This window comes from Synchiropus splendidus, chromosome 6, assembly GCF_027744825.2.
Source record: "Synchiropus splendidus isolate RoL2022-P1 chromosome 6, RoL_Sspl_1.0, whole genome shotgun sequence".
In the NCBI taxonomy this organism is placed as follows: Eukaryota; Metazoa; Chordata; class Actinopteri; order Syngnathiformes; family Callionymidae; genus Synchiropus; species Synchiropus splendidus.
The window spans coordinates 17,058,765-17,070,961 of NC_071339.1; positions in this window are offsets into that span (position 1 = coordinate 17,058,765).

Genomic DNA, 12,197 nt, shown 5'->3' on the forward strand with positions numbered 1-12,197 from the left:
TGTGCAAATCAGTGGCGTCAGAGATCCCGGACAAATCTTAAAATGATAATGTTAGCGACTCCAAGCTAACCTCCAGGTCAGAAACTAAAGATGCAAGCACACATGAGGAGTCATAGACCTCACACATTAACTAAAACATTTTAGCGAGAATCTGTCCCACCACTGTTCTAGACTTGCCCTGGATGTGAACAACTGGAAAACAACGTGGATCAGATGAGTACCGTGGTCTCTACTACAACACCACGCAGACCACAGGACTATCTTTGGTATCTATTGGTTTCCATCCTTGGTTGGTAAGTGGCAAAATTGGAATAAAAAAGTTAGGAGTTAGCAAACACCGTCACTGTACTGTAACTGTCGCAGTTGGTTAGTTGCGTGTTTCACAACTAACCAGCACAAACTTCGATTTTGATGCTGAATAAAAATCCATCGTCAAGCAGAAGCAGCGACTGAAAACTAGGTTGCCCATCTCTTCTACGGGTATCACTGAAGTCAATTCCCATGTCCATCACATGATCAAGTAGAACTCTGAGTCACATTCACCGGCCACTGAAACGAAAGTTTTGACTTTGACTCCATGATAACGCCAGAGTAATCCTGTCAGCCCGTCTGCCCCCTGAACGACACGTTGGGACCCTGAAGCACAGACGACCTCAACTGGCTCCTCTCTGCGATGCGATCCGCCGCGGGCTCTGTGTATCCTTGATTTTGCTCTCTCAGTCATGGACCGGCATCTTTATAAGCATAGATGAGAGCAAGCGTGAAAAATATTGGAGAATATGAAAGATTTGCCCGCTGGCTGTGCTCTCTTTTCATCACAACAGCGCGGTGGATTTACTTTGTTGCTCTACTGCTCAAATAAAGTTGCTAATGTCCTCAAAACAACAGATTCAACATTTGTTCCGGAGCGATCCTGTCCTCATGTTGTGATTCTGAGTAGTCAGTTGTGCAAAGATAACCTGAGGTCACCTGGATGAATGACAACATTGTGAGGGCTTTGATCTGGGGATACGCAATATGATGGCGCCATCTTTACTTGAGTGTTTGGATATGTTTTTAATATTGCGGCGCAGGTCACATCTCTTTCCATCCTGTCTTCCACTGAGGTCTTCTAGGTCATCGTACAACCAGCATGTCCTCCTCACCTCACAAATCTATGGGGACAAGTCTATGAAAAGGTGCTCTCCAAGAGGAGCTGTGGTATTCGGATGACAGTGACTCTGTCACAAAGAAAGGTTAGTCAGGGAAAGTCTTGTTCTTCAGGTCAAAACAAAGCTGGTGACCTCAGGTGAGAGGAGAAAACCTCCGGTCAGCGCTGTCATCTGACTTAGCTCCTTCTTCCTCGTGACTGAAGACCCTGCACTCACCCATGTGTCCTTCTCAATCAATCGTGAACAGTACACCAAGACACTTAAAACCCCTCCTCTCATGAAGTATCTCCTCCCAACCTGCCCTTTCCCACTGAGAACCATGGTCTCACTATGTTAGTGTTGCTGTTATGGCACACATTAGCGGTGATCAATGTGAGGCCTTACTTCCTCAATGAGATCTCCTTTTGTCCGTATCAGCAGGTTATATAAGCATTCTGAGACAGAATGAAGGTTGTTGTAGAAAGGAACTCTTTCGTCTCTCTGAGTGTCTCCTGACGCATACTTTTCTCTCCGTGTTCTCGGGACACCTCCTTCTCCTGTGGCTAACGGCTTCCTAGCGCTTACCAAGAGCACAGATCTGGTGCAGGCTCAAGTTTCGGTGTGAGAGACTGGCGAGGTCAGGAAGGTAAAGAGGTCAGCCCATGAGGAAGACTCCTCCTTGTAGTTATTAATATTTCCTGTTGTTCCGACATCCTCTGAGAATTTAGGGGGAAAAAACCCCAAATAATCCACACTTGAAGACTAAATTACCTTCTTTATCTGTAGAAGGAAGGGTATTGGAGTCACCCCACTACCAAGAGGAAAACACTTTGAAGATGATGATTTATGAGCAGAATAAATTTCCTTGTCTCATAAAAAAACAAGTAACTAATCCCTAATTTGCGGATCTTGTAAGTGAGCGATAATGTTTGGCCCTAAGGTGCGTCTGGCCACTGGTGGGACTCAGAGACTCGACTGGAGCCTGAATGGAGCGCATTGTTGCCTCGCTGCGATGCTCATTCAAGGCAGCCCACATGAAAGAAGTCAATGGACGGCAGGATGACGAATGAATGTGTCGTGCTTGTAAATACGGCCGCCGACGAATGTGTGAGCGCGTGCACACGCCCGTACGCTCACAGGACAGTGTGTTTGTGTCTGTTTGCTTGTTTGTCACATGATGTCCTGTGGCTATTCCTAACCGTAGAGGCGCCAGTGGAGAGTGGGAGACGGGGTGAGAGACGGGCACAAGAAGAGGAGCGATGGAGCCATGGGGGGGGGGCAAGAGGCTGACGACTATCACATGAGGGGCAAATAATGAAGCCAAACTACATTCAACTGTTGAATAACTGTGCAAATGACTCATGACCTGACTTCGCTTTATGTAAACGTGGGTCTTGAGTTCAATCCTTGAGAACAGCGGCGGCACTGAAGATGCTTCGTCAAGACTCCATGCCAGAGTCAGCTCGGGGCCTTGTATTGTCCTAATATTTTGCAGGGAAAGCACGCTCTCATGTCTGCTTACTGGGACGAGGAGAGGGCTGGACAAGGGGCCTGACCCGGTCCTGAACTGTCTAGTATCTTTTAGAATTGTGGCCCTTCATCCCTTTCACCCTTGTACCTGTGCTTCACCATCTCCAGACGAATAGGGTCATGTAGAGCTCTGCGTATATTTCAGCTAGCTACACACACGATCCATTTCTGCCACCATTTGGAGCACTATTTCTCTTTGGTCCCTCTGCAAGCAACTGTTGAGATAACTCAACTTCCACAGCGCATGTTAATGGATTAGCTGTTTGGATTGATCAAATCCCTTCGGTGTCTCTTGACTTTTTAAGAAATGTTTGGCTCAGGATGAGGACTCACAAGGGGGTGAGGATCGTAAGCACTTATGCTTACCCTAGTTGCGACGTTATTTTGTGTTAGAGCAACGCAATGAATCGCAGTGCACACACTTTTGCAACCAAATTTGGAGACAGTTCAACCAAATTTCAAACCCTCACCGTTCTGATCTGTATCTCCACACATTTTGCTGAACTTTCCCATTTAACAAAGCAACCAATGACCAGTCAATCACAGACCACTGTCTGACAATGGAGAGTCACAAACCGTCCTGTGCTATGCTTGCGACACATTCTTAGCCATGTTTATGTTTACCGTTACGGCTAAATGGCCATGCTAGCATGATGCACTGGGAAGAAATAGAGAGGGGCATTAGAACTGTTTTTGACCATAACTGAGAAACCTTACTGGGTATACTAGTACTTCATGAGCTTGTCTCATGTGGATGCCAGATCGTGGCATAGTCATGACGTCATGAGGTACTACATATACCAAGTGACAGATATTACATTTAAGAGTGGCATCTTCAGCAGCGCCACTCCATGGCTGAACCTAACCACCGTCCTTTGTGCAACACCATCCGCAGCAAAAAGTATCCCCAGACACTAATATTGTCCTGACCCGCCCACAGGCGGCCATCTTGCTGTTATTGCCATTCGCAGTATTCTAGCAGCATCTGATCTCAAAGGTGCAACTCTCCCTCCCCTCATTTTCTATCTTATCGTGGGGCAATACCAAAGTGTTCCAGGAGAACCTCACAACAGGCCGCCATTTGGACGGCACCCAACAAGATACCCGGCGACTTCTGGTGCTATCCTGGAGACAACAACCTAGATGACACTTCCAAACTTGATTCTAAATTATTGTTTGCGGTGCAGCATTGCAGTCTCACCCTCCAAGTTTCAAAACTAAGCTCCAACAATCATTGTTTTATGCCCTATTCCTGTCGCGAGTCACTTAAGTCGTGTTTTCTGAACAGATCACTCTGACTTCATTTTGGGACAACTCCTGCGGGAAGTGGCTTCACACTGTCCTTTTGTTTTTAAATGACGTTATTTTAGAATCCAGTACTGTTTTTTCTTTAGTTATGCAAGGCTTTGATACAGGCGTGTTTTATGCCACTTGTTTCGAACAACATCTCAGTTTTTAGGCTCAGAACACAGGCCGCATTTCTTCATCCGTCCTCATTTGTTAAGTCATCATGGTGGATGGATTCTTGTCTGCACTCTCCCCGTTCTGCCGCCGTAAAATTCAAATCCTTTGAGCTAATTCAAATGTTTTGAGCTAATGTCCAACTTCTTGACATGAGGCTGCCACTGAATTGATTTTTGACGGGTCCGAACCGGAATCTAGAACTTGAGAATCGACGGTCATCAAAAGAATTATTATATTGTGTTGGCGTCAGTGATGGCTTGTGTATCGGAGCCACTGATAAGAATCCGGTCAGTGCTGTCCTCACACCCGCCACTGCATGACATTGATGTATAAACACGTTAGCAACCACCATCACCACAAACTGTGTGGCATATCTTCATGCTGGCCTTTGGCTGAGTCAGCCAGAACTCATGGAACTTAAAATTCCAGGTTAGGGAAAACAGTGTTTTCTCCAAATTAAAATAATATCCAATATTACAGTAAATGGTTGTTTTAAAAATACAACCTGAGAACCACAAACACGTCAGTTATCAATAAAGCAATGACTATGGCAAAACGGTCAGAGGAACAAAAAAATAAGTCCAAATGTGAGAAGTAAATATGTAAAAAAAACCCCAGAATTTCACAAAAATGACCGCCTCAGAAAAACAAAGTCACCAACAATGAAATAATAATAATAATAATAATAATAATAATAATAATAATAATAATAATAATATAGAATTTTTAAAAATGGCAACAACAGTTGTGAAAAAAACACAGTCAAAACATTTTGACAGTGTAAAAATGATGTAATCATGAAAAAAAAATGTCATGCAATGGAAAGAAGCACTGACCAAACAGAATGCAAGGAAATATAGGAGCAATAGGAAAATAAGACAAAAAAAAATCCTCAACTAAACTAAACATAAATGTAACATAAACATAAAAGTAAAGTGAGAGAAAAAATAATAATAATGATAAAATAAGTCAACAGTATAAAGTTTGTTTGCTTGTCACAAAAAAAAGTTTTGAAAAAATGACCAAAAATGTGATGGTTAGACTTTGGATGGCAAAAAAACCTTGATCAACAATAAATTAATTTGAAGCAAAGGTGACCCAAAATGTCAACTGCAAAAAACGAAACTTTCCAACGCTCATAAATAAATAAATAAACCCTCACCATGAAACAGCTGAAGTATGAAAAAAGTTAGCGCTGGTGAAATAAAAATCAACTTTAATCGTAAATAGCTTATTTGCTGAAAGTGATCGAGCACTGGCGGAAGCTGATGCGTGTGAGTGAGTGTGAGTGAGCGTCTCCTCATCCCTCATGCTGAGCACTCAGGATCCATCGCTCCTCGCAGGCTGAGCGCAGGGTGGCATGGCTGCTAAACTTCACCTAGAGAGGCAGCAGCACTTGGCCACCAGCCGACTTCTCCGGCCGAGACGGGCCACTGTGAAATGGAGCTGACAGTGGCAGCCGGCTGCCCTTTTCACTGTGTGTGCGTTTCTATGAAGACTAAACAGACTGCGGTTTTGAATTGACTTTATTGCAAAGTTGACTAACTGCCTCACCGCTCGCCACACATAAGTAGCACTCAGCAGCATTTTAAAGCTTCCAGCGGGCCAGAGAGGCAAATGTTGTTTATCGTGCTGGCCAAGGAGAAACCCTGGTAATGAGGTCAGGAAGGGGAAATGAATCAATGGAAGGCTCCGGCGTCCCGCCTCGTTCTGCAGACCTCTCGTCCAGTTCCAGGCCTCGATCACTCCTCTTTCCTTCTCCACCACATTCCGTGCAGTTTTGTCCTCCTGCCAACCGACTGAATCAGAGCTCCCTCTCAGCCCTCGCTCCCCTGTCAGCCGGCTCGCGCCGCACTGTCTTCACACACGCTAGGATCAAGGGTCGCTCAGAGGTCGGCCAGCTTGTGGCTTAAAACTAGCGCTTGTTTGGAGGAGGTTTGAAAACTTGTGAGACCACTTCTTCATCACATCAGCTTCCCTCACTGCTGGTCCAGATCTGCTGCGAGACCTGGTCTCATGGAGTCTCTTGGTGGACATCGCCATGCCATCTTAAGCTCAGTCTGGACCAGAACAGATGTTCTGACCTCAGCTCTCTAACCTCAACTCGGCCATGCAGCTATTCAAAGATTCATCTCGCTTCTCTCAGATGGTGGTACAAGTTCTGCTCCAGGCTCTTCATCTGCAACTCCCTCCTGACTGGTCCTCCCTGTACTTTTCAGCTTGTGCGGTCTTCATCCTCCCTGATGTCCTTCTCACAATGCCACTCCTGCCTTTCCTTCAGGGCCACTCCAAGGATCATCTCGAGCTGGTGCCGGTCCCAGATGCTGGAATGAGCTCCTCATCCACAGAAACGTGAAAGATCTACCACCGTATGCCTCTTCACCTGGACTTGAGTGTGACCTTATGAGACCATATTTCAAGGTTGCAGAGCATTGGTTTCCTGAAATGTGTTTGGCTAAATTGACATGACACACGTTCATGTGACACAAGTCCAGGAGCCGCTGTGGAGGCGCTCAGTCCCTCCTCTTTTCTGGGCTCCTCGCCTTCGCGGCTCGACACCAATAATTGAATGAAGTTGTTGACATGGCTCACTTTAATTAATTTTCCTGTGGCCTTTCGGACACAATCTCCGCCGCCGCGTGGCCAGATGTTTTAATCAGGCGGGTAATAATTCCGTCAGCCCAGTGAGTCTTGTCTTCGTTCCTACATGGCTGATTAACCATGTTAGCGCTTGTTCAAATAGCAGAGGGATTAGCGGGATTATATTTTCTGTGTGTGCGACAGGTTTGTTTGGAATGTTTGTGTGACGCTGAGTCAGGTTTATCTGTCCCTCAGTGTTTGACAGAAATATGAGGTTTTCAGAAGGTCATCTAACTGAGACTCGTGAAAGAGCAGGGAGGTACCTCTGGGCACCAGGTGACTGTGGAGAAAAGGGATTTGCTCAGCAGAATTCTTACCCTCAATGTGTCGATTTGCACGGTGGGAACGTGTGTTTGAGTTCATGTTACACTCTGACTCACTATGGTGTTTGTCTGGTTCCTCATCACCACCAGAGCATTTATACGCACCACTCTGATCTGAATAAACGTGATGACAATGCTTCATGTATTTTGGAATGAATTGACCTGATTCAGATTGTTCTAAGTTAATTTTTTTGGACTGAGAGGGGTGGATTACGCACCTCGTTGATCAGGTCGGGCTCCATGCACACACCCGATATGACTCTCTCCGTGTTTGGGCTGATTTTTGTCACACCGTGTGACATGTCCAGTGAATTTGTTCTTGACAAATGTGTCCTCCTGCACCGCCCAGCTCTGCATCTGATGCTATATGGCTCCACAAGCTCCACCAACAGAGCCACTGTTTAGTGTGAATGTTCCTTTCAACGTAATGCAAAGCTAATGTTTTATATGTTTGTTCTGCATAAAATACCGATAGGAACAGCTGGAAAATGTGATTTTGGTGTCTCTTCTTCTTCCATCAGCACTTGGTTTCCTGGTTCTCTGCATGTCAGAGTAGTTGGGTTCAGATTTAAAGCTTGCTGCATGAGCACGCTCATCTGAATCAGATTTTTCTGTCATGTCAACGGGGGAGATCAGGTCAATGAGAGAGGTACAGTCCAGCCAGTTCGGCCGTGCCGTAAGAGGGTCCGCCATGATGTGTGACAGCAGCTAGTGGTTCTCTGTTGGTGAAAAATGCAACGTCCTGGAGAGGAGATGAGTTTTAGTATGTTGTTCTCAAGCGCAGGACGGAAGCAGGATTGTCAGTCATGAGGCAAAGAAAGAGCTGAGCCAGAAGACAAAGCTCTCTTTTTCCTCTCACCAGCTTTGGAGTGACCCTAAGAACAACAGTCTCTCTGTCTGGACTCACTCAGAGAGAGAAGTCCAGTCATCCAAGAGGGACTCAGAGGAGAACCTCCGCTCCTCCTCCCACTCAGAGGCAAGCAGTAGAAAAGGTAGCTGCAGTAGCTTCCTGGCTACAGTGCTTGTGTTTACCGCCCGCACCGCCACAGCAGCCTGGATGACGGCAGCAGGACGGGCTTTATCATGCTATCTGTACTTGGCCCATTTTCTAGCATGTTGACGTGTGCAGGCATGTGCAGCTAACCCAGAGAAAGCTAGCATCCAGAACAAGATGGCGGGTCGGAAGCATCCTCACCTGCAGCGAGGCTCCTCAAACAGCACTCTCATGCAGAAACCGCAGGGAAGTGAATTCACGTCTCTGGCCTGCATTTTTTTTTTCTTCTCACCGTCTTTGGTCTCTGACAAATATGACAGATGCATATCATGCTGTGCAGTCTGCTGCGGGGAGATAAGGACCAGTGAGGTGCTGGGGTTGCAACATCCCAGCAGGGCCAATGAGCGAGCACGACGCCGCTTCATAGCGATCCTCAGCAGATAGGCCTGCAGTGCGTGAGCGTGCGATGCTGCTGATAACTGGCGTTTCCATGAGCGCTGGCATCGGCCGCCACGCTGCAGACCTGCATGTCTCCACCGCTGAAACGGGTTTGGGAGGAACAAGAGATGTATTCTTCACCACGGTTTCACTGATTAAAAATGTGAGAGGTTTCAAAACAATGTTAGAATGAATGAGTCTTTCACAGAGGCTCCTCATCCGCTCACATGCAGCCTCACAAACTGCCTAAATAGAAGCTTTGATCTTGCCGATCTCCACCCCTGATGGCCATGTGCTGCCGACATCGTGTTGCGGCGGTTTCGCTCGTCTGCCTCTGAGACACAACAATGTTTTTGAGGAATGTCCAAACTTGCAGTGAAGAGAGGGACGAAACTGGGCCAGGCAGGTTCTGGCGCCATTTCGAGTCATCCAGACTTTGATGTAGATGTGAAATTAGGCCTGAAGCACATGTGACCTGAAAGAGCTCACCACAGCTCTCATATGAAACTGGATCATTTCCAGACATGTCTTTGACTTCAGTCAAAAGATTGTTGGCGTCTGGTGTCATGAAGTCTGATGACTCAGGAAGGACGGGTCAGAGATCAAGACACTGAGGTGTCACTGGGAGAAAGGAGAAGATCAGAAAGGAGTCCATCAGATGGACTTGTGGAGAAGTTTGGAGACAAAGTTAAGGAGGACAGATAGTTTGGACTTGGGGAGAGGAGGAGGATGTTGGAGATGAAGAAGAGACAGGCAACTAATGAAGTCCATGATGAAGGTGTGACTGGATGAGGATGATCTTAGGTGAAGGCAGTGATGACCCTTGATGGGAAATGAAGAAGAACGTGTGTTGGAGAGGTGTAGTGCCTAAAACAACTGAGTAAAGATAACAGCTCTGAGGTCCTCATGATTGAGGACAAGGTTTAGCCACTCTCTGGAAGTCCTGGCCCAGTTGATAACGGTCACTCCAGTCCATAGTTTGTAGAAGACCACAAACCCAGAGTGAGCACTTGTCTTTATAAAACATTTCCATGTTGTTAGTAACTGTATTCAGAAGTGAAGATCTAAACTCTGGTCCACCTCCTCATGGTCTGAAGTCTTCTGCTGTGACTATACGTCATTGCCTCATCCTCTCACTGGTTCACACGTTCACACAGTGGTACGGTCGCAGGGTGTAGACGCGCCACTTCCCTCCCGTTGATCTGAAAACCAGGCCAGTCTTCTCTCACGTGGGACCGGCTGCATTCAGCGTGTCCACCTGGGACAGGTCGTGTTCAGCTCCCATTCAGCCCCGCGCCCTGGCTCGACTGTTCCGACAGACAAATTCATCCCCACTGTCTGAGGACAAACAAGCCCATTCATTCTGAGACTCCCATTGACAGAGTGGCAGCCTGGTACCGGGCTAATACCGGTGCAGGCTCAGGGGAGTGGGCGTCTGGACATGCCATCCTCTCCTGCACCTTTATAATGCGGCTTCTCTCCACTCCCACCTGCTTTCACCCGCAGGTAACAGGAGAAGAGCAGGAGTTCAGGGCCTGATGCCAGGAGAGGAAGGATGGGTCCTGGATCCTGGACTCCCTCCTCAGGGACTCACCAGACTGGGCTCGGAGGAGGAGAGTCCAGAGAGACCTGAGGTTCCAACAGGACGGCTCAGACGTGGGCGAGGACAGGGTTCAGACACAAGCTCTGATTTGAGGAGACGGGTGCCAGATCACAGTGACAAGCATCAAACCTGAAACAGGAGTTTCACTTCAGACTCACGCTGTAGCTGACAGCCTGAGTTGACCTGCGACCTCTGAGGACCTGACCTGACTCATTTCATCACAAATGACTCCAGGAGACCAGAATACAGTGAACATTAGCAAACACCAGTTGAGCTATTTTTCTGCTGTCTTTTCTGTCTCCACTCTTTCCAGACTTAACACTTCATAAAAATAAACCTTAAAATTACTTCAGTTTCTTGTTATTGATTCTCCTCCTGTTTTTTGACAGTTTTATCTGAACCTCGTTAAATCAAGCACATTCTTTCTGCTGTTGTTTCTGACACAAGTTTATTTTCTTGACTTCCAATTTTTCATTTTTATCTTTTTCACGTGATTGACGTTTTTAGCACTCACAGTCTTTCATACTATATCACACACTATATATATATGCACACAGTTAATTCCGATTAATTCATTTTAATTCATTTTAATTTAATTTAATTTAATGTCATAAAATTGAAATTCTTATTGAAATATTTTCAAGACATTAAAAGAGCTTTAGTTTAAATAAGGTGATATAAAAACTTGAATATAGTCACCATCGTGATGTATTGTGCTATTGTCAAATGCAAAATAAACAATATTTTATTGTTTAAATGTATGTATGGCTCCATTATTTGATTCAGTAATAAAACCAACCAAATTCATGCAAATTAAGAAAATGTGGCTTCTCGGAGCAAATATTCTTGTTCTATTAAACTGTGATTAATTGAGATTAATTAATCACAAATTCTCAAATTAACTAGATTATTTTTTAATCGATATATAATCGATATATATGTATGTGTGTATATATATATATATATATATATATATATATACACATAGAGAGAGAGAGAGAGAGAGAAATATATTTTCTTAAATTACTTATTATTAGTTTTTCTCTATATGAAATATATATATCCACAAAAAGATTGACCTTGTGAGTGAATCCAGCCTGGGAAGCACTTTGCTTGTTGATGACATCACTATATGGGTCAAAACAGTTCAACCCATTAAAGGGGGCAAAGATTGAGAGGCTGCCCGTGCGGTAACAGACGAGTCACGATCTGCATGTTCCTGGATTGTGCTGAACAGGTTGAGTAGAACCTGAGTAGAGCAACACTGTCCAGTACTCCTGCCACCACAAGTCACTCTCAGCACTGCTGGGTTCAGTATGGAGACGGACGTTTTGACACGACAGTCTGGACTGACTAGCTGGAAGGTGGGCCGCTCTGGAGATGTTCAAGTGTTACGTCACTGGAATGTCCAGGCCGTCCCACCTTTATGGGTCTACTGACCTTCTTGTTTTGAATCATATTCACATGTATTCAACAAGAAAACTAGAAAACTATATTGGCAGCACTTTAGCTAGTTTCCACCTAAAATTCCCATTTGGCTCAGGGGAGTACAGCTTGTCATTTGCATGTTGTGTGTCGGGTGTGGTCAGGCAGTCCTTTCAAAGGCTGTGTGCGTGCATCCAGGCTGCTCCTGGAGATGAGCTGGAATTACTATGAAATCTTCTCACAACCAAAGTCCAACAACCGTCCCTGCGGACGCGTCATAATTGGTCATAATGGCACTAAATAGGTATTTCCTGTTTGAACGTCTCACTTCCTCTTTTGGTTGGTTGAGAAAACAGTTTGCTGTCCAGATGTACCTCCCGGACTGGGATTAAAATACAAAATCCCGAGTACAGGCTAATCTGAAGGGCTGACCTCTGGGTTCAGAGGTCACGCTGATCAAATGCTGTTCCAGTGGACATCTGATGAGGCTCCACGCTCTTCACACGACGGAAGAATTTCTCTCATTCATAAAACAGGAAGTTTAAGTTTGGAGCAGCAAGCGTGACCACGATGACTGGAGGTTCTGACACTTCAGTTGAGCGCTTCATCACGGCTGAGAACTTCTGTTTTCACCCTCGACACACCACATC